Source organism: Vulpes lagopus, chromosome 11 (assembly GCF_018345385.1).
Source record: "Vulpes lagopus strain Blue_001 chromosome 11, ASM1834538v1, whole genome shotgun sequence".
In the NCBI taxonomy this organism is placed as follows: domain Eukaryota; kingdom Metazoa; phylum Chordata; class Mammalia; order Carnivora; family Canidae; genus Vulpes; species Vulpes lagopus.
In genome coordinates this window covers 15902355-15924342 of record NC_054834.1, presented here as the reverse complement: position 1 = coordinate 15924342, position 21988 = coordinate 15902355, and the positions used below count along the sequence as shown (strand labels likewise).

The following is a 21988-nucleotide window of genomic DNA, read 5'->3' as shown; positions in this document are numbered from 1 at the left end:
GAATTCTAATTTGGGGGCTTAATAGCATGATAACTGGGAGAGTTTTAAAGCATAATTTCCATAATACATTTGAACTTTGGGGGTCAGCACCAGCATTAATTAATGTGATTTTTGCTTATAATGAGTCAACTGGAATTTTTATTTGATACGAGGGAAGACCAAGGAGTTGACCTTTATTCTTAATAATAACAAGAAGGTATTAATAATGACAGAAAATAAGAGGCTGGTTCATATAGCAAATAGTAGGTAAGTTGTTTGATGGCTTAAACCGAACACTGTTATGAAGAGTCATTGGGGCGATTCAAAAAAGAAATAAGCAAAACAACCTCTGCTAGCATTCTTAATGTTCACGTAATTAATTTTACGCAGCTCTCCAGTTGTGACTATGATTCTGTGATGCTTCTACTGCGCCGGGTCAGAGCATCTTCCTAGTTTAAACCGTCCTAACTGTAATCTTAAATACATTTTGCATCTCTTCTGCTGAAATGGAACAGAAAAATGGGTGGTTGCAAGAGAAAGATAAATTTTGGACCACCAGAGACATGAACCCTGTCTAACTACTATTGGACAGAATGAAAGAAGAAAGTAAACCTTTCTGAAGTGGAGTTGCTGGCCTTTGATGACCATACTAGGTCTCACGTACCTGGATTCTGATGTCTTTCCCACACTAGTGAAACCGGGTCTGCAGCACCATAGAGGCCATCTCTATATGCTGAATAGGACCTGAAATTAGGCTAATTGCATGGAATTTTGAGATTATGACTTATCAATAAAAGAGCTAGTAGCAGAGGCATGAAAGGTAGTGAAATTAGTGGTAAATGATGGTCAGTTAGAAAAGAGGCCTTAGCTCCAAACAGAGAGATCTGAATGAATCAAGAGAGTTCTCCTCATTCTTTGTCCACTTAGAAAACAATGGCTCACCTTAGTTTTGGTATATAGAATGCATCACAGGCCCATTTGCCTAAGTGTCTGGAGATGCCTTATGGAAATAGTCTGGTGGGCAGGGTGCTCTGCATCTCCCTTTTTTGCTTTAATGAAGATCAGGAGTGAGGTTGCAGAAATCAAAATGAGAAATGTGTATCATCATTGACAGAAGGCTCAGCCTTTGAGAAACGGGCAAATAGATCCAGCTGTGGAGAATGACAGGGAAAGCAAAGAGTGACACCAATAAATGAAATATGAATAGAAAAGGCGAGAAGAAATTCAGGGTTGCAAAGCCTGTGGAATTTGACAACACTAAAAGCCTGTTGAGGCTGATATCATCAATGGCTTAAAAATATATTGGCACAGGACAAGCAGAGAGCTGGAATATGCATTTGTAGGGCAAAGCTGTGTGCAAATCCCAATTCCCAAGAAGGAAAGATTAAGGCTGTGCTGTACACCCCCCTACCTCTCAGGAGTCATAATAGATTCTAATATCAAGCTATTCAAAGAGAGAGATGATCGAACTTCCTGTAGCAGATGAAAATATGGAGGATTAAAATAAGCCAACCAAAGAAAGAAAAGGTCATTGTGAAACTTGACAAATAGAATTCCTATAGTTTCTCTTTGAAAATCTGGTTACAGATTGTGAAGCTAAATGGATTTCTATAATGCCCTTAATGGGGAAAGGGAACTTACAGGCAGTATTTAGGATAAATATATTTACAGAGCATTTTAAGAACATGGAGAGTTGCAAGCTAGACTAATTAAATTTAAGATTCAGGTGATTAAGACCCAGCAATATTATGAATCTCTGTAATGCCAAATATCAGTTAATAGAAGATCTACACTTTAACCAGTTGGCTGAGCAAGAGGCAGCACTGAATAGTTAGCATTTTTTAAAAACCTTTGTAGAGAAAGGAAGGCTGCCCTGCAGCGTTTTGCAAACTATGGTTGGTGACCTTTTGATGGGTCATGATGTTGAAGGTGAATTAAAACAATAGGAAATATGAATATAATGTAAATAGTAAGGATTTTGTGAAACCTCTACTTCTTACAATATTTACATATGTGTATGTGGACTAGATCATGATATATGTAAGTAATGTATTACTTACCTGTGGGCTGGATTCAAAATGTTTGAAAGATGCTATTCTAGAGGAAAGACGATTGGATAGGTTTAAAACAATAATGATCTGGAAAACTGTGGAAGTTTGGCACCAATTCATAGGTAATTTTGTATTTAGAGAGTAGATTAGGTAAAATATACTTAACCTAAGTATATTTGAGACATTTTTCTTTGCTTTTCTTTCTTCTATCAATGACCTTGATCACTGATGTGTCCCAATTAGATTGTGGGTGGATTGTAAGAGAGAATTATTTTTCCAGCTGTGATTGACTGGCCATTCATGCTATGAAAAATGACACAGTCCATCTCTAAGCAAACATTTAAACAAGTGTACTTAATCCAGTGCCAAATGGATATAGACTCAAAAGCTTTTAGGAGTTGGAAGGATATTAATAATTATTTAGCAGCTTCTTCATTTTCTAGATAAAGAAAAAGTGATAGAAAATACTACTGAGCAACTACCATTTGCAAAAACCTTTTGTTTAGTATATTTAGCTTTCACAGTAGTTGTATAAGGTTAGTATTATTATACCCATATTGCGGATGAAGAAATTGAGGCCTGAAAAATTGTTCAAGGGCTTGTGCCAGTGAGTGGTTTGAGCCAAAATCAGACTTTCCCCCTTTCCTGCAGAATGTTGCCTCTGAATCTGAGAGAGGAGTCTTGCCAAAATTACACTTTGGTAGAATTAAAACCAACACATCTGATTCCCAGTGCAGTTTTATTTCTACTACTTTTCTTTTGTTTCCCAACTTGACATGCATTGGCCTAGTATATGCCTCCAGTATGCATTTTCATCATGCCATGTCAAGGGAAGAGGCTGGTCTTTATAGGGAAAATAATTGCCAAATGTTTACCAGACTTTTCTCTTCAAGCCTGCTTAGGAGTGCGGAGGTGTTCCTCATCTCTTCCTTTTCATTTTCCTAACCTAGAGCCTGGGTGGTTCTTTGCCCACAGCATCCTCTTGTTTACGCCTCTGGGCTCATTGCTATTATCCTTAGACTGAATTCGTATGGGCCAAGGGCTCTGTTACCCATTCCTGCCCTGGCTCAAACGCAGAAATGTTCTTAGTGGATTTGCTTACCAATGGTGGTGTCGAAGGTGGTGATGCCCCTGGACAGGATTGCCAAGTCACAGACACAATTCCAGGAAGGTTAATAATAGATGTGGACAGCTTCTAGAGGCATCAGGGTGGGGAAGGGGAACTGGTATGTGGTCAGAAGATGTCTATCTTGACCTGCCCACTTAGGGCTGGATGACTTTGAGCAAGTCATCTGATTACTCTTGGCTTTTCATTTTCTTCACTCCTTTCATTTTTCTAAGGTGTATATAACTGTGTTACAGATACATAAAAAGAGATTGCAAGTTATGGACATTAAAAATACATCATCTGCTAACTAGTTGTTGCTGTGCATTTACTGACAAAGTAACTGGTAGGGAAACCACCAAAGATAGGGTGCACTTAAAAGAGAAAGCAAATATAGAACAATCCTAGACAGGTATCCAGAATTAGATTTCCTCAATGTAATGAAACTATAAATAAAATTACCTATCTACAAGGATTCTTAGGATTATTGAATTAATGCATGTGAAATGTATAACTAGACCTGGCACACAGTAAGCACTCTATAAATACTGGCTGAGTCTACTGTTGTCACTGTTACTCTATTACTATTAAAGAGAGCAGGGCTGGAGGAATGGGTAGGATTCAGAAAATTTAGTAGGCAGAAGAATCGAACTCCAAATACACAACGTAAAGAAGGACGATGTCGTTTCACAACTTGTGTATGTCAGACCTAACTTGTTCTGAGGATCCAGTAAGATAATGGCCGTGAAAGCCTTTTAGAAACAGCACGGTGTTATATATAAATGCCATTGTGCTTCCTGTAATGGCTTTTCTACATCACTAACAAAACACCATCTTCAGCTTGGAGTTTAAGTTTGTGTTAACAAACTCTAGCTCTTCCATTTTATTTATCTAGAGTAATGGCTCAAAGTAACAAAAATGTATTTTGGAGGTAATTTTGAATGCTTAATAACTTCAGCTAAACAAACTTATCACAAGAAGCCATGTTTTGAAGGCAATGTGGATCAATCTTTCATGTCAAGACCTAATTAGGTACTTAGGCATTCTTATTAAGTACCCCCCCCAAATGATAGGGAAATATTATCAGATATTACTCAAAATATTTCCTCTTGACAGTTATCAAAAGCAACACTGAATATTCTTGATCTTTAGTAACGTCCTGGAACAGGAACAATTTAGAAGTAGCATTTTTTTCCTGTACGGTTTTAAATGTAGCTGCAATATGTTGAAAATTAGGTTTCTCAATGTTATGTGTGTGAGTCTTTATTTTTTTCTTCCTGAGCAAAGAAAGAAGTGATTTAAGATTCTCAGATTAATAGTCAAATGGTGATTGTTGTTCTCTTTTTCATTAACATGTTAATTCCTTGAATTTCTTTAGCTTTCCTAAAGAAAGTAAGAAAAACAAACTCAACATTGCTTCTTATTAATATTTTTAGTTCAAGTTTAAAGTCATCAACTTTTATAAAAGGAGAATAGCAGTTTGTTATAGCTACATGTATGACTTGACCCAAACCACTGAATTGAATACTGAACAAATGAACGTTCTCTGCTCCACATAGTATCAAGATGCCTTTTGTAGTAAATATCTAGAGTTGAGGTTGACAAGAGAATTTATTAAATGGTGATGCTCCATCAGACTCTGCTTTTAGACACGCTGGTGAAGAGATATTTGGTGAGCACTGCCGGGCAGTATCCCAACTGTGTCCTGGAGGTCATAATGAATAGCTCTTCTCTTCCCGACCTCTCAGTCTTCTGGAAAGGGCTCTCCAGCAAGATGAACTCAGATGGGGAAATGGGCCAGGTTCCACAGAGCCCTACTTCACTTTACTGAGACCCCTCCATTGAGTGCAGGATGGGCTCTAGAGGGAGCTCCAGCCCTGTCATCTTGTGTTTCTCAGAACTTTCCCTTTTATAAGGTCAGGTCCAGAGTCATTTTCCCCCTGATACTACTTGCAAGATAACATTTTAGAGGGTAGAGAGCGAAGGATAAAATATGAAGGGTGCAAAAGAATAAGAAAATGGATTCACTCGGAATACATGCAATAGAACAAAAAGTTCCTTTATCTACCAATAAAAAGCCAACTCCTCCTAGACTTTTCTGTAGTCCTTTGTCTTTATATAAATTTTTTGAAACTACTCTCTGTAATTTCTCTGACCTTTTAAAAAGCTCTTTTGACTTTCCAGTGACCTACTTTTGTAGAGGACTCATTGGGATGGTCTTTCCCCATCAGAACATTTTGGCTAATTTTTCTTAGTCTGGAGATGGACACTTTGGAATAACTTGGACATCACCTGGAGAATTGGCAGGTCCCTGGAGACCTGGTATAGTAGGTTACTGGAAAATTCAAAAGAAATAGAGGAATACAGAACTGCAGAATTTGAAATAGCTGTTTGATCTTGGTGGTCATGAACTATGCATTATGGCTGCCTCTCTGCAGCAGCCTGAGCACATTTTGAAAATGAGAAAAGCAGAATTGGAAATTACATTCCTTGGGAAACTTTAGGGACTGTTCAGAATCTAAAAATAATGTTTACAGTAACTCAGAACACAGACCCCAGCCATAGGCAAATGGGCACCTAATTGCATTACGAGCTCCTACCTATACATCCTAGTTTCCATTTCCTTAAATACAGCAAAATGAAAAGAAGGAGTGAGTGCTACTATACTCACACATACTGTTCTCCACTGGAAGCACCCAAAGAACACATAAATTCCTTTCTTCTTTTCTTTTCTTTCTTTCCTTTTTTTTTTTTTTTTTAAGTGGGACCTGAACTCAGTCTGGTTTCTATTTTATCTCTTTGGGAACCCGAAGTGCAGAAAGTTCTTTAGAGGAAAACTCAGAAAGCACACTACCTGCTCAGCATAAAGCCTTTTTTCCATCTCATACTCAAAAAGCATTTTAAAAAATCCTCACCAGAATTCATTCCCCTTACCTAGCCCTGAGGCCCCCACTCTGGCCCTAGTGCCTGGCAAAGTGTCTGTTCCTGAACAGGCCAAGCAGAAAATCTGGAACTGTACTGGTCATATGGTTTAATATGGCACACTAGCATCACTGTGGGACCTGTTAGGATTTGGGGCTGTGTTTCATGTGCATCGAACAAAGGGAAAACGTTCTGCAATCAATAGGAGTTCATTTGACAAGAGCTGTTCCCTTCCACTGTGTACTATTAAAGAATTGAGTTTTTTTACAAAAGGTTTCTAAAAAACTAACCTAATGATTGTGAGAAGTAGTCCCTGAACACTAAAGTTTTAACCGTGATAGATATATTTAGGAAATAGAGTGAGTCTCACTTACGGTTCTAATTCTGTAAGTCTCATGGTGACATGAGCAGTTCATTTGGAATTTATTCCTAAATGTGTTAAAATATTATTTAATTTTAGTGTAGAAATATGACTTATATGGAGGCAAGCTTGAACTTGTCCAATGGAAAGAGGAGGTGATTTAAATTTCTATTGTAGGGGCGCCTGGGTGGCTCAGTGGTTGAGCATCTCCCTTTGGCTCAGGTCATGATCCCAGGGTCCTGGGATCGAGTTCAGCATCAGGCTCCCTGTGGGAGCCTTCTTCTCCCTCTGCCTGTGTCTCTGCCTCTTTCTGTGTGTCTGTCATGAATAAATAAATAAAAGTAAAAAAAAATAAATTTTTATTGCAGTTACCACATTATTTAGACTAGCTATCATTCCGGTTTTGCTTAACATTTGCGGAATGAATCGTTTCAGTTTATCTGCGAACACGTTATGGATAATATACTTTATATTTGTGTGTACATACCTGTGTGTTTTTATGTGTACAGTTTAAAAAATATTAACAAAATGACCACTTGTGTATCCACTAACCAGTCTCCTGATGATATCTGCCCAGAGGTAGCCACTTCCCTGAGTTTTGTGTTATTAACCTACATTCCTTATAGTTAGCATTAATACTAAATATACTGAATATATATCCAATATATTCCCAAGTAACAAGTTAATGTTTTACTGTTTCTGTTTTTAAAAGAAATGTTTTCAATATTTCACTGTTCAGTATGACATGTGCAATAGGCGCAAATATTTAATATTTAATAGGTTATGAAAGTTCACTTAACATTCCTCCATTGATAAGAAGTTTTTAGATTTTGAATGTATGTTGAATTTATTAAATGTACTTTCTTCTACCTACTGAGATGGTCAAATGACTTTTTGGAATTAATACTGATGATATGAGTTATAATACTGGATTTTCTAATGTTAATACATTTTAAAACCAAAGCCAACTTTCACAACCATCATGAGAGTCTCTTGTATTGTATTATTTTTTAATGTATTTTCATGTGTAAGGTTGTGTGGATGGTAGAGTTTTTTTGTTTATTTTTTTTCAATTTTTAATTTTTTGCATTGTCACATATCTTCATCTAGTTTAAGTATCAGGGTTATGTAAGATCCATAAAAGTAGTTGAGAAGTCTCTTTTTCTGTTCTTTGAAAGAATTTGTGTATTCTTGGAATTATCTGTTCCTTGAGTAATTAATAGAATTCTATTGTAAAAATGTCTGGGCCTGATATTTCTTTATAGGAAGATTTTTAAACTACTGATTATATATATTTAATTGTCTTAGAATCAGGTTTTTAATTTTGTCTTCAGTCAGTTTATAAAGATATATTTTTCTAAGAATTTGTCCATTTCATCTATATTGTCAAATTTAGTGGCATAAAGCTGTTTATACTGAAGGGGGAGGGGCAAGACGGCGGAAGAGCAGGGTCCCCAAGTCACCTGTCCTCAACAAATTACCTAGAAAACCATCCAAACATCCTGAAAATCTACGAATTCGGCCTGAGATTTAAAGAGAGACCAGCTGGAACGCTACAGTGAGAAGAGTTCGCGCTTCTATCAAGGTAGGAAGACGGGGAAAAAGAAATAAAGACACAAAAGGCCTCCAAGGGGGAGGGGCCCCGCGAGGAGCCGGGCTGAGGCCGGGGCGAGTGTCCCCAGGACAGGAGAGCCCCGTCCCGGAGGAGCAGGAGCTGCACCGACCTTCCCCGCGGAAAGGGGCTCCCCGGGAATTGGAGCAGGATCCCCAGAAAGGCGGGGACGCCCTCGGGCTCCCTGGGACAGTAACAGAGGAACTGCGCCCCGGGAGATGCGCCGAGCTCCCTAAGGGCTGCAGCGCTCGGCGGGACCCGGAGCAGCTCGGAGGGGCTCGGGCGGCGGCTCCGCGGAGGGGGCTGCGCGGCTCCGGGAACAGCTTGGCGGCGGCTCGGGCAGAGGAAGAAGCTCCGCGCGGAGGGGGCGGCGTCGCTCCGGGAGCAGCACAGAGGGGCTCGGGCGGCGGCTCCGCGGAGGGGGCTGCGGGGCTCCGGGAACAGCTCGGAGGGGCTCGGGCGGCGGCTCCGCGGAGGGGGCTGCGGGGCGGGAGCGCGAATCCAACAGCGCAGGCCCCGGAGCACAGGGCGCCGGGACACAGCCCAGGATCCGGCCTCCCCCAGGGACAGGCAGAGGCCGGGAGGGCCCAGGACAGCAAGGACGCTCCTGCCTGGAACTGAGCAGATCAGCGGCCCCGCCCCGGAGCCCCCAGGCCCTGCAGAAGGAGAGCCCCGGAGCTACGGCGGGGGCTGACTCCAGGGTCCCAGAGCTGCCCCCGCCACTGTGGCTTCCTCCCGGGGCCTCACGGGGCGAACAACCCTCACTGAGCCCTGCACCAGGCAGGGGCAGAGCAGCTCCCCCAAGTGCTAACACCTGAGAATCAGCACAGCAGGCCCCTCCCCCAGAAGACCAGCGAGACGGACCAGTTCCAAGGGAAGTCAAGGGACTTAGAGTACACAGAATCGGAAGATACTCCCCCGTGGTTTTTTTTGTTTTTGTTTTTGTTTTTGTTTTGTTTTGTGCTTTTTTTTTCCTCTCTCTTTCTTCTTGATTTCTGATTGCTTCCCCCACCCCCCTTTTTTTTCTTTTTTCTCCTTTCTTTCTTTTTCTTTCTTTTTCTTCTCTTTTTCCCCCTTTTTTTCTTCTTTCTCTTTTTTCTTTTTCTCTTTTCTTTCCTTCTCTCTCTTTTTCTCCTTTTCCCAATACAACTTGTTTTTGGCCACTCTGCACTGAGCAAAATGACTAGAAGGAAAACCTCACCTCAAAAAAAAGAATCAGAAACAGCCCACTCTCCCACAGAGTTACAAAATGTGGATTACAATTCAATGTCAGAAAGCCAATTCAGAAGCACTATTTTACAGCTACTGGTGGCTCTAGAAAAAACCATAAAGGACTCAAGAGACTTCATGACTGCAGAATTTAGATCCAATCAGGCAGAAATTAAAAATCAATTAAATGAGATGCAATCCAAGCTAGAAGTCCTAACGACGAGGGTTAACGAGGTGGAAGAACGAGTGAGTGACATAGAAGACAAGTTGATGGCAAAGAGGGAAACTGAGGAAAAAAGAGACAAGCAATTAAAAGACCATGAGGATAGATTAAGGGAAATAAATGACAGCCTGAGGAAGAAAAACCTACGTTTAATTGGGGTTCCCGAGGGCGCCGAAAGGGACAGAGGGCCAGAATATGTATTTGAACAAATCCTAGCTGAAAACTTTCCGAATCTGGGAAGGGAAACAGGCATTCAGATCCAGGAAATAGAGAGATCCCCCCCTAAAATCAACAAAAACCGTTCAACACCTTGACATTTAATAGTGAAGCTTGCAAATTCCAAAGATAAGGAGAAGATCCTTAAAGCAGCAAGAGAAAAAAAGTCCCTGACTTTTATGGGGAGGAATATTAGGGTAACAGCAGACCTCTCCACAGAGACCTGGCAGGCCAGAAAGGGCTGGCAGGATATATTCAGGGTCCTAAATGAAAAGAACATGCAACCAAGAATACTTTACCCAGCAAGGCTTTCATTCAAAATGGAAGGAGAGATAAAGAGCTTCCAAGACAGGCAGGAACTGAAAGAATATGTGACCTCCAAACCAGCTCTGCAAGAAATTTTAAGGGGGACTCTTAAAATTCCCCTTTAAGAAGAAGTTCAGTGGAACAACCACAAAAACAAGGACTGAATAGATATGATGACACTAAACTCATATCTATCAATAGTAACTCTGAACGTGAACGGGCTTAATGACCCCATCAAAAGGCGCAGGGTTTCAGACTGGATAAAAAAGCAGGACCCATCTATTTGTTGTTTACAAGAGACTCATTTTAGACAGAAGGACACCTACAACCTGAAAATAAAAGGTTGGAGAACCATTTACCATTCAAATGGTCCTCAAAAGAAAGCAGGGGTTGCCATCCTTATATCAGATAAATTAAAATTTACCCCAAAGACTATAGTGAGAGATGAAGAGGGACACTATCTCATACTCAAAGGATCTATCCAACAAGAGGACTTAACAATCCTCAATATATATGCCCCGAATGTGGGAGCTGCCAAATATTTAAACCAATTAATAACCAAACTCAAGAAATACCTTGATAATAATACACTTATACTTGGTGACTTCAATCTAGCTCTTTCTACCCTGGATAGGTCTTCTAAGCACAACATCTCCAAAGAAACGAGAGCTTTAAATGATACACTGGACCAGATGGATTTCACAGATATCTACAGAACTTTACATCCAAACTCAACTGAATACACATTCTTCTCAAGTGCACATGGAACTTTCTCCAGAATAGACCACATACTGGGTCACAAATTGGGTCTGAACCGATACCAAAAGATCGGGATAGTCCCCTGTATATTCTCAGACCATAATGCCTTGAAATTAGAACTTAATCACAACAAGAAGTATGGAAGGACCACAAACAAGTGGAGGTTAAGGACCATCCTGCTGAAAGATGAAAAGGTCAACCAGGAAATTAAGGAAGAATTAAAAAGATTCATGAAAACTAATGAGAATGAAGATACAACCGTTCAAAATCTTTGGGATGCAGCAAAAGCAGTCCTGAGGGGGAAATACATCGCAATACAAGCATCCATTCAAAAACTGGAAAGATCTCAAATTCAAAAGCTCACCTTACACATAAAGGAACTAGAGAAAAAGCAACAAATAGACCCCACCCCCAGCAGAAGAAGACAGTTAATTAAAATTCGAGCAGAACACAATGATATCGAGACCAAAAGAACTGTGGAACAGATCAACAGAACCAGGAGTTGGTTCTTTGAAAGAATTAATAAGATAGATAAACCATTAGCCAACCTTATTAAAAAGAAGAGAGAGAAGACTCAAATTAATAAAATCATGAATGAGAAAGGGGACATCACTATCAACACCAAGGAAATACAAACGATTTTAAAAACATATTATGAACAGCTGTACGCCAATAAATTAGGAAATCTAGAAGAAATGGACGCATTCCTGGAAAGCCACAAACTACCAAAACTGGAGCAGGAAGTAGAAAACCTGAACAGGCCAATAACCAGGGAGGAAATTGAAGCAGTCATCAAAAACCTCCCAAGACACAAGAGTCCAGGGCCAGATGGCTTCCCAGGGGAATTCTATCAAACGTTTAAAGAAGAAATCATACCTATTCTACTAAAGCTGTTTGGAAAGATAGAAAGAGATGGAGTACTTCCAAATTCGTTCTATGAGGCCAGCATCACCTTAATTCCGAAACCAGACAAAGACCCCACCAAAAAGGAGAATTACAGACCAATATCCCTGATGAACATGGATGCAAAAATTCTCAACAAGATACTAGCCAATAGGATGCAACAACACATTAAGAAAATTATTCACCATGACCAAGTAGGATTTATCCCCGGGACACAAGGCTGGTTCAACACTCGTAAAACCATCAATGTGATTCATCATATCAGCAAGAGAAAAACCAAGAACCATATGATACTCTCATTAGATGCAGAGAAAGCATTTGACAAAATACAGCATCCATTCCTGATCAAAACCCTTCAGAGTGTTGGGATAGAGGGAACTTTCCTCGACATCTTAAAAGCCATTTACGAAAAGCCCACAGCAAATATCATTCTCAATGGGGAAGCACTGGGAGCCTTTCCCCTAAGATCAGGAACAAGACAGGGATGTCCACTCTCACCACTGCTGTTCAACATAGTTCTGGAAGTCCTCGCCTCAGCAATCAGACAACAAAAAGACATTAAAGGCATTCAAATTGGCAAAGAAGAAGTCAAACTCTCCCTCTTCGCCGATGACATGATACTCTACATAGAAAACCCAAAAGCCTCCACCCCAAGATTGCTAGAACTCATACAGCAATTTGGTAGCGTGGCAGGATACAAAATCAATGCCCAGAAATCAATGGCATTTCTATACACTAACAATGAGACTGAAGAAAGAGAAATTAAGGAGTCAATCCCATTTACAATTGCACCCAAAAGCATAAGATACCTAGGAATAAACCTAACCAAAGAGGTAAAAGATCTATACCCTAAAAACTATAGAACGCTTCTGAAAGAAATTGAGGAAGACACAAAGAGATGGAAAAATATTCTATGCTCATGGATTGGCAGAATTAATATTGTAAAAATGTCAATGTTACCCAGGGCAATTTATACGTTTAATGCAATCCCTATCAAAATACCATGGACTTTCTTCAGAGAGTTAGAACAAATTATTTTAAGATTTGTGTGGAATCAGAAAAGACCCCGAATAGCCAGGGGAATTTTAAAAAAGAAAACCATATCTGGGGGCATCACAATGCCAGATTTCAGGTTGTACTACAAAGCTGTGGTCATCAAGACAGTGTGGTACTGGCACAAAAACAGACACATAGATCAATGGAACAGAATAGAGAACCCAGAAGTGGACCCTGAAATGTACGGTCATCTAATATTTGATAAAGGAGGAAAGACTATCCATTGGAAGAAAGACAGTCTCTTCAATAAATGGTGCTGGGAAAATTGGACATCCACATGCAGAAGAATGAAACTGGACCACTCTCTTTCACCATACACAAAGATAAACTCAAAATGGATGAGAGATCTAAATGTGAGACAAGATTCCATCAAAATCCTAGAGGAGAACACAGGCAACACCCTTTTTGAACTTGGCCACAGTAACTTCTTGCAAGATACATCCACAAAGGCAAAAGAAACAAAAGCAAAAATGAACTATTGGGACTTCATCAAGATAAGAAGCTTTTGCACAGCAAAGGATACAGTCAACCAAACTAAAAGACAACCTACAGAATGGGAGAAGATATTTGCAAATGACATATCAGATAAAGGGCTGGTTTCCAAAATCTATAAAGAACTTATTAAACTCAACAGCAAAGAAACAAACAATCCAATCATGAAATGGGCAAAAGACATGAAGAGAAATCTCACAGAGGAAGACATGGACATGGCCAACAAGCACATGAGAAAATGCTCTGCATCACTTGCCATCAGGGAAATACAAATCAAAACCACAATGAGATACCACCTCACACCAGTGAGAATGGGGAAAATTAACAAGGCAGGAAACAACAAATGTTGGAGAGGATGCGGAGAAAAGGGAACCCTCTTACACTGTTGGTGGGACTGTGAACTGGTGCAGCCACTCTGGAAAACTGTGTGGAGGTTCCTCAAAGAGTTAAAAATAGACCTGCCCTACGACCCAGCAATTGCACTGCTGGGGATTTACCCCAAAGATTCAGATGCAATGAAACGTCGGGACACCTGCACCCCGATGTTTCTATCAGCAATGGCCACAATAGCCAAACTGTGGAAGGAGCCTCGGTGTCCATCGAAAGATGAATGGATAAAGAAGCTGTGGTTTATGTATACAATGGAATATTACTCAGCAATTAGAAACGACAAATACCCACCATTTGCTTCAACGTGGATGGAACTGGAGGGTATTATGCTGAGTGAAATAAGTCAATCGGAGAAGGACAAACAGTGTATGTTCTCATTCATTTGGGGAATATGAATAATAGTGAAAGGGAATATAAAGGAAGGGAAAAGAAATGTTGGGAAATATCAGGAAGGGAGACAGAACATAAAGACTCCTAACTCGGGGAAATGAACTAGGGGTGGTGGAAGGGGAGGAGGGCGGGTGTTGGAGGGGAATGGGTGACGGGCACTGAGGTGGACACTTGATGGGATGAGCACTGGGTGTTTTTCTGTATGTTGGTAAATTGAACACCAATAAAAGTTAATTTAAAAAAAAAAGCTGTTTATATATACTCTTATAATTGTGTTTGTCTCCTGTTTTCTTTAGATCAATTTTGCCAAAAGTTTGTCAGGTTTACTAGTTTTTTTAATTTTTAAAGACTATTTATTTATTCATGAGAGACAGAGTGAGAGAGGCAGAGACACAGGCAGAAGAAGGTTCCCTGAGGGGAGCCCGATGCAGGACTCGATCCTGGGTCTCCAGGATCACGATCTGAGCTGAAGGCAGACATTCAGTCACTGAGCCACCCATGCCTCCCTGTTAATTTTTTTTTAAGAACCTGCTTTATCTCTGTTATTCTTCTGCATTACATTTCTCTGTCAATAGCATTAATTTTTGCTTTTATTTTTTACTTTTTTCCCCTTCTGTATTCCCTAGGTTTATTCTCTTGTTCTTTTCCTAACTTCTTAATTGGTTACCAAGCTCATTAATTCTTATCTGTTACAAGCTTATGGAAAAAACTCCTTATCTCTAGTGAGACTTTTGAAGAGACCATCCTTAAAAATTTTGATCGGGAATTGTATGCAACCATCTCAAGCATTACACAAAATGAAGAATATATGTTCTTCATGAAAGAAAGCTCAAATTACATATTTATATTTAATACTGGATATATATTCAATATATTTTATATTAATACTTTATATTCTATGTGTCTTCTATGAAGTAAATTTGAATGTTTTTACAAAATCACATATAGATGCTCCCATTTATTCTAGCAATTGCTATTGTAATAATATTTTCTGTGTGCATGATGATATGAAAAATATAAGAAAAAACTAAAGATCACTAAAGATCAGTGGATGCCACCAAGGTCAGTATTTGCTTTAGTGCTCAGTTGCTTCTCTGGATTTTTGTTTTGCTTATTTCCTTACCTATAAAGGATTTTTCTTACTTTACTATTGCTGAGCCATGCACATGAAAAAAAAGTTTTGAATTTTTATCCAACATTTTTAGGTATTCTATGTGGGATTGTTTTTTGGGTCATCTGGTCTGCCACGTTTCCCAAAATGTAGATCCCATGGGTAATATTCAGTTGACTTTGTTTAGTTCTTTGGCCACATGCACTCTAAACTTCCAAGTGCCAAGTCACCAATTTATGCCATTGCTGAAAGAGGGAACAATCAAAAGAGTGTGGATTGATGCATATAAATTTATACTTTCTGAATCTACTACTCAAAATTCATGAATGTCCCATAGTGAGTTAGTGTCATATTTTTCTTTTCTTCTTCTTCTTCTTCTTCTTCTTCTTCTTCTTCTTCTTCTTCTTCTTCTTCTTCTTCTTCTTCTTTTGAGAGAGAGAAAGAAAGGACAGAGGGGTAGGAGTGGGGGGGGGGAAGAGAGAATCAAATGCAGACTCCATGCCCATGCCCATTGCAGAGCCTGATGTGAGGCTTGATCTCACAACCCTAAGATCATGACCTGAGCCAAAACCAAGAGTTGGATGTTCAACCAATTGAGATGCCCAGGTGCCCCAGAGTCATATTTTTCTAAGATAAGCCATGTAGTAAAAGCAAAAGAATGAGTCTCTACTTCCAGTGACATATACATGTAATATAGATTCCTCTCAGCTTTTTTTTAAAAAGATTTTTTAATTTATTTATGAGAGACACACAGAGAGAAAGAGAGAGAAACAGAGAGAGAGACAGAGAGAGAGGCAGAGATACAGGCAGGAGGAGAAGCAGGCTCCATGTAGGGAGCCCGACATGGGACTCAATCCCGGGTCTCCAGGATCATGCCCTGGGCCAAAAGCAACGCTAAATCGCTGAGCCACTCGGGCTGCCCTCCTCTCAGCTTTAATATAAAAATACCAAATTACCTGACAGAAATATTGTCATTGGGTTCTCAGTTCTTTTATTCTTTCATTCATTCATTTATCTTTCCCTATTGCATGCCTACTATGTGTATTAGAGAAGATATGGAACCTAAAGCACTTCTAATATTAAATACTAAATATCTCTTCGTGATTGATTTTTCTTCTTAGGATTGGAAAGAGTTCTGAATTCCTAAGAAGAAAAATGTGGAGGCAGCTATCACATACTAGAGAAGTGCATGAGCTCTGAAACCAAAACATCTAGGTTTGTGTGATGGCTGCGTCATTTACAAGGTCGTTGTACGACCTTGGACCAGTTCTTTAGCCTATCTATGCCTTAGTTTCCTCATCTGTAAAATGAGCATAAATATAGAACCCATCTCAAGTCTGGAACACAGAAGACACTCATAAATATTAGGAATGCATATGACCATCATCAGCGTTGTCATCATCATCATTAGAAATTGGTCCCAGAAGGAACAAAAGAAAGTATAAAGTACTGCTGTTCTATAGAAACCCCATATCACCTCAGATTATTTCTCTTTTATTTTATTTTTTTAACTTTTTTTTTACATTATTTCTCTTTTAATCTAGAAAAGAAATCATGTACATTTTGAAGGTGTAAATTCATTGCTACCCCATTTTTTATTGGGTAAGGTTAGCCCTTTCCATTCTTGGTCTATGTGGGAATTTTATAACAGAGAATGAAGGAAGCTGTGGAACTTCTGTGAAGTGGGTGCCTTTTCAGTTCTCTTGTTGGGTTGAAGATTGGGGTTCTGTAGAATGATATTACTAGGGCTCAGAGAAGAAGTGTAGCAGTTAAGAGATTGTGGTTCCTTGTGCCCTACGTACTGGAAGCTTCCTGAGGGCAGGGATCATGGTGGTTTAATTAAATTAATTAATTAATTAATTAATTACATTTAATGCTTAGGGTGCTTTTGTTGTAGTTTGCCTCCTCTTTCAATGCCTTAATTTCTCAGCTCTTTTTAGAGAAGGAGTCAACATAGTGATTTTCCCACAGAGTCAGTGCAACCGGAGATCTTCTCATTTTCATATGATTTAAGCTCTACTTAAGAAAACAAGGTCCTATTTTTATTTCAAGTTTCAAAATCATGAACTGTGAACCAAACTTGATTATACTTTAATATCTTATATACATAAATATAGAATGGCACATTCTAAACGGCTCACCTTGACTGGAGAAATTTGGCATTGAAAAGCAGATGTTTTGTTAAAACTGGATACGTGAGTCCCATGGCTTGTAATTTTTTACCTTAACACAAAGAATAAAAATGTTGTAGAACCCAGGAGACACTAAACACATTTGAATATAAACTTTGTTTTTAAACAGATTTTTTTCCAAAATGAATTCTTTTAATTCTCTGCCTTTACCGTAACAACCACAAAATCTGAGAGTCAAGCAAGGTGGGAAAGGACAGGAGTAAGACAAGACACAGGGGAGTACAGGTCAAGGCGCTAAACAGAGGGAACTGGCATGCAGGGACAAAGCAGCCGTAATCTTGACATTCAAATTCTCTGAGAAGGATGACAAATTGAAACGTTTATAAAAGAAAAAGAAAAAAAAAACACCTGTGTAGGTAGGGAGAGAACATTTTATTTGGAGGCTAAAACGAAGACAATACAAAATAATAAAAAATTAATTCAAGTCTCCTTCAAAATACAATAACATCAGTTTGCTGCTTCCCAGAGCAATAAGAAAGTGGTGTCATAAGATATACTCTCTAACCATTTTCTTCTTATAAAATAATTGTTTTCTTTTTCACTGTTGAGTTTTTTTTAAAAAGATGTATTTATTTATTTTTAGAGAGAGAGAGTTCATGTACATGAGGGGGGGAGGAGCAGAGGAAGAGAATCTATGAGGCAGACTTCCTGCTGAGCAAGGAGCCCCACACAGGGGCTCAATCCCATGACCCATGAGATCATGACCAGAACTGAAACCAGGATTTGGACGCTTAACTGACTGAGCTACCTGGGTGCCCCACCGTTTGGACTTTTTAAAAACACATAAATAAATCTTCAGACATGAGCAAAATGTGTCAAATCTTGCATGCAGTAACATCGATCTGGAAAACTAGGGGGCAAGTGCTAGGGGGTGAATTATTCCCTATGATCAACCCCAGGCAGACAAGGGAGCCCTTTCCTTATATTGCTCCATTACATTGTTCACAAGGATTCTTTTAAGAAGATGCTCATTGTCTCTGATTTTGAAATGACTTTGCGATGTCTGGCTGCTATGGTAACTGCTATTTTATTAAAGAGTAACGTTGATCGTCAACTAAAATTGTCAGCTTGTTGGCACGCTATTCCAGATGTCCCTTAACATTTACCAGTTTTCTGACTTAAAACATATTTGATATATTCTTACTTTTTGGAAGTGCCCCTATTTCCCTATGTCTGTCGATATATTAGATTAATATTGTTGCTGTGTCCGAGTAAGGATACAGTGCTATTGCAAAGCCTGCTGCTTTTGTCTGCAGTGGAGCTACTGGTGCACAGGGAGCTCACTATGTGCCAGGTGCAGTTTTAGCGCTCTGCGTGTTGCCCAATCCAGTCCTCACTAAATCCTTTGGGGTGCTGCTGCTGTGTTGTTATTATGATGATTACTACCACCCTCTCACTGATGGAGATGGAGGAATTGGAGGCATAAGGAGATTGGGAAGTGTTGCCCAGGATCACACAGCTAGAACTCTGCTTTCGAATACCGTAACTTCTAGCCACATGCTGCTGGTTAAATGTAAATTTAAGTTGAACTAAAAATTCACTTCCTCGGTTACACTGGGCAAACTTCAAGGGTCCATGTGGGTAGTTGCTACTGTGTTGGATTGTGTAGGATGGAGAAATGGAGACCGTCTATCACTGCAGAAAGTTCTATTGGTTAGTGCTGTTGAAGGAAGCAGTGAAGCCAGGGTAACGCCAGGTGGTGTGTTTCCAGAGTCCAAACTCATCAGTGCGATGCTGCACTTTCTTATTTTCTCCTTCTATTAATAATAGAGGGATTTGTACTGACAGTTGATGAGTTAATGTTAAAATGAAGGATAAAGAGCAAGACTAATGACTAAAGACTGAATGAGGGATTCATTCATTCATTCCACGGATATTTCTAGAGCCCCTGTGGAGTGAGAGACACTGTTCTAGGTCATCCTTGACATATTGAGTGCCACAGAAGAGGGTGGGCACCCACAGACATTCCTTCTCTTTCTGATTCTCATACAACTCTTCAGCCTTCCTTGCCCTTGGCATGATGTCACCTTTCTTGCCCAGTTCCTGTACTTCTTCCTTTGTGCCATCGGAGCCCGTTGCATTTCTCTTGCAAATATTATCAGTTTTGGACGTTGCAGACTTTGAAACATAAAAGCAAATCTTAGGCCCCTTGTGTGGGGCTCCTTGTCTTCATGGGATCACAGGATCATATTTGTTGGAAAAGTCTTTCTGCCTTCCATGGCCCTCTTCCCTTTCTAAACAGTCGACCCTCTCAGATCAAAAGCTATTCTATGTAAAGCCAGGACAATAACATCAGTTTTAGAAGAAAATTAAGATGAAAAGAAACTAACCCGTGGTCTAAAATTTTATTCCTAGACCCAAGAAACAGTCTTATGAATCTAATTTTTCACTGTTAATGGTTTAACATGGAAAATGAATCCAGTCTTTGAGTAAATTTAAATCTTTCCAGATGGCAACTATGTTGGCAACTCGTAAGGATACATTGAACCTTTCCTTTGCCAAGTGTTAGGAAAGCTTTGCTCCATAGGACAATATCTAGGAATTGGCCTGCACTGTCCTCCCTGACTGTAGCACTTCCCCTCCCTGTTTCTACATCCTGTAAGTGGTGCAAGTCCATGCTCTCCTTTTCTCTGTTATGATCTAGTACAACTTTCTCATCTTAGCTGTGAGGACAAAATTAATGAAAGACTGTAAAATATTACTTTTATATTTGTATTCTAAGCACTTTACCCACAGAATACTTTTATGTGTAAAATTCTTAGAATAGTACCAAGTACATGGTGAGCACTCCCTAAATGGTAGCTGCTATTACTGTTATTCCCAGTACCCTCCTCTCTTTGTTTATGCCGTCTTGCCTGAGTGCATCCTACTTTGCTCTGCTCTGCGTGTTGCCCAATCCAATCGTCACTAAATCACCCACCTGTCTCTTCCGGTCCCACCTCTGTATTCCCAGCAGCTCACACAAAGTACATATCTCCTTTGGTGAGCGCTGATTGCCCTCCTCTTCCTTTGAATCCATCCTGCAGATGGAAGTTCCTCTACCCTCACAACTTTCAAAAATTCTGTGCTAGGTCCTGTTGAGATTTCATTTATTCACAAGCATTTTATAATCTAAAGGGAAGGCCTCAAGGCAGAAGACAATATAAGCTTGTTCTTCAGGGACAGAGCTTTCTTCCTCCTTTTCTCTCAATGTAGGGTGGGTCATGTGGGCCCACCACCAAGTCTCCAGCCAAGAATCTGGGTCCAGGGGTGTGAGCGGGATCCAGGGAGAACCAGTCTGTTGTGCTCCTTACTAATCTTCCAGTGACAGCTGAGGCTCCCAACCTATTTCAATACAACCCAGAAAAGCTTGAAAGTTGGCAGCTGAGCAGGAGTGAGTCTTCAGCTGCACTGGGTAGGTACCTGATTTCAAGGGAAGGGGGAGCCTGTGAGTGCGACACAGAAAGGCTGCTTTCCCTCTGCAGTTCTGGACACCTCACAGAAATTTGAAATTTCCTGATTTCTCTTTGTAATGTGCTGGGGAGGGAGCTCTGAAAGCTCTGACATGTTCACAAAGCCAGACATTTTGTCTATTTTATATTACCAAAAGAAAAGGAGAGAGAGAGAGAGAGAGAGAAAGAGAGAGAAATATAGCACACTGTGGGCCATTCTGTGAGGAAATGTAAGATATTTAGCAGTAGCCAATGTTGGAGGAATTTACATTTTATTTTTTATAGATTTTATTTATTTATTCATGAGAGACACAGAGAGAGGGAGAGAAGTAGAGACACAGGCAGAGGGAGAAGCAGGCTCCATGCAGGGAGCCCGACATGGGACTCGATCATGGGTCTCCAGGATCAGGACCTGGGCCAAAGGCTCAACCGCTGAGCCACCCAGCTGCTCCAGGAATTCACATTGGTTTATGTATACAATGGAATATTACTCAGCCATTAGAAACGACAAATACCCAACAATTGCTTCAACGTGGATGGAACTGGAGGGTATTATGCTGAGTGAAGTAAGTCAATCGGAGAAGGACAAACAGTGTATGTTCTCATTCATTTGGGGAATATAAATAATAGTGAAAGGGAATATAAGGGAAGGGAGAAGAAATGTGTGGGAAATATCAGAAAGGGAGACAGAACATAAAGACTCCTAATTCTGGGAAATGAACTAGGGGTGGTGGAAGGGGAGGAGGGCGGGAGGTGGGGGTGAATGGGTGACGGGCACTGAGGGGGACACTTGACGGGATGAGCACTGGGTGTTATTCTGTATGTTGGTAAATTGAACACCAATAAAAAATTAATTTATTAAAATAAAATAAAATAAAATTAGCTGAGCTTATAGGCAACTGCCCCAAGGAGGAGTGAATTCAGGTACCCTGTGCCATTGTGGTGTGATGTGCAATGAGAGGAAATAAATGACGGAATGTATGGGAGGGATCACAGTTTTCTTAGAACTTCTTAATATTCTGACATTGAATCATGTTAGTTCTTTTTATTTATGTTTCCGCAGGCCTTAATTTAGGTCTGTGTTCCTGATAGATACAGTGATAAATTATTCATCTGTATATAAATAAAGAGCACACTCTGGATGCAAGAAGTATTTGCAAAGTGGGAGTAATTTCTGTAAGATAAAGGATAATCCTTTATAACTACCTAAACGCTGAACGATGGCACCTTATTTCCTCCATCGATGCCTGGTTAGCCAGAGATTAAGTAAACTGTGAGCA

General features: G+C 39.9%; 1 protein-coding gene across 2 annotated transcripts in view; it reads left to right on the top strand.

Moving 5' to 3' along the window:
* LHFPL3 (LHFPL tetraspan subfamily member 3) overlaps positions 1–21988 on the top strand; it is a 558566-nt gene that overhangs the window by 6641 nt on the left and 529937 nt on the right. The gene's annotated exons all lie outside the window — the stretch shown is intronic.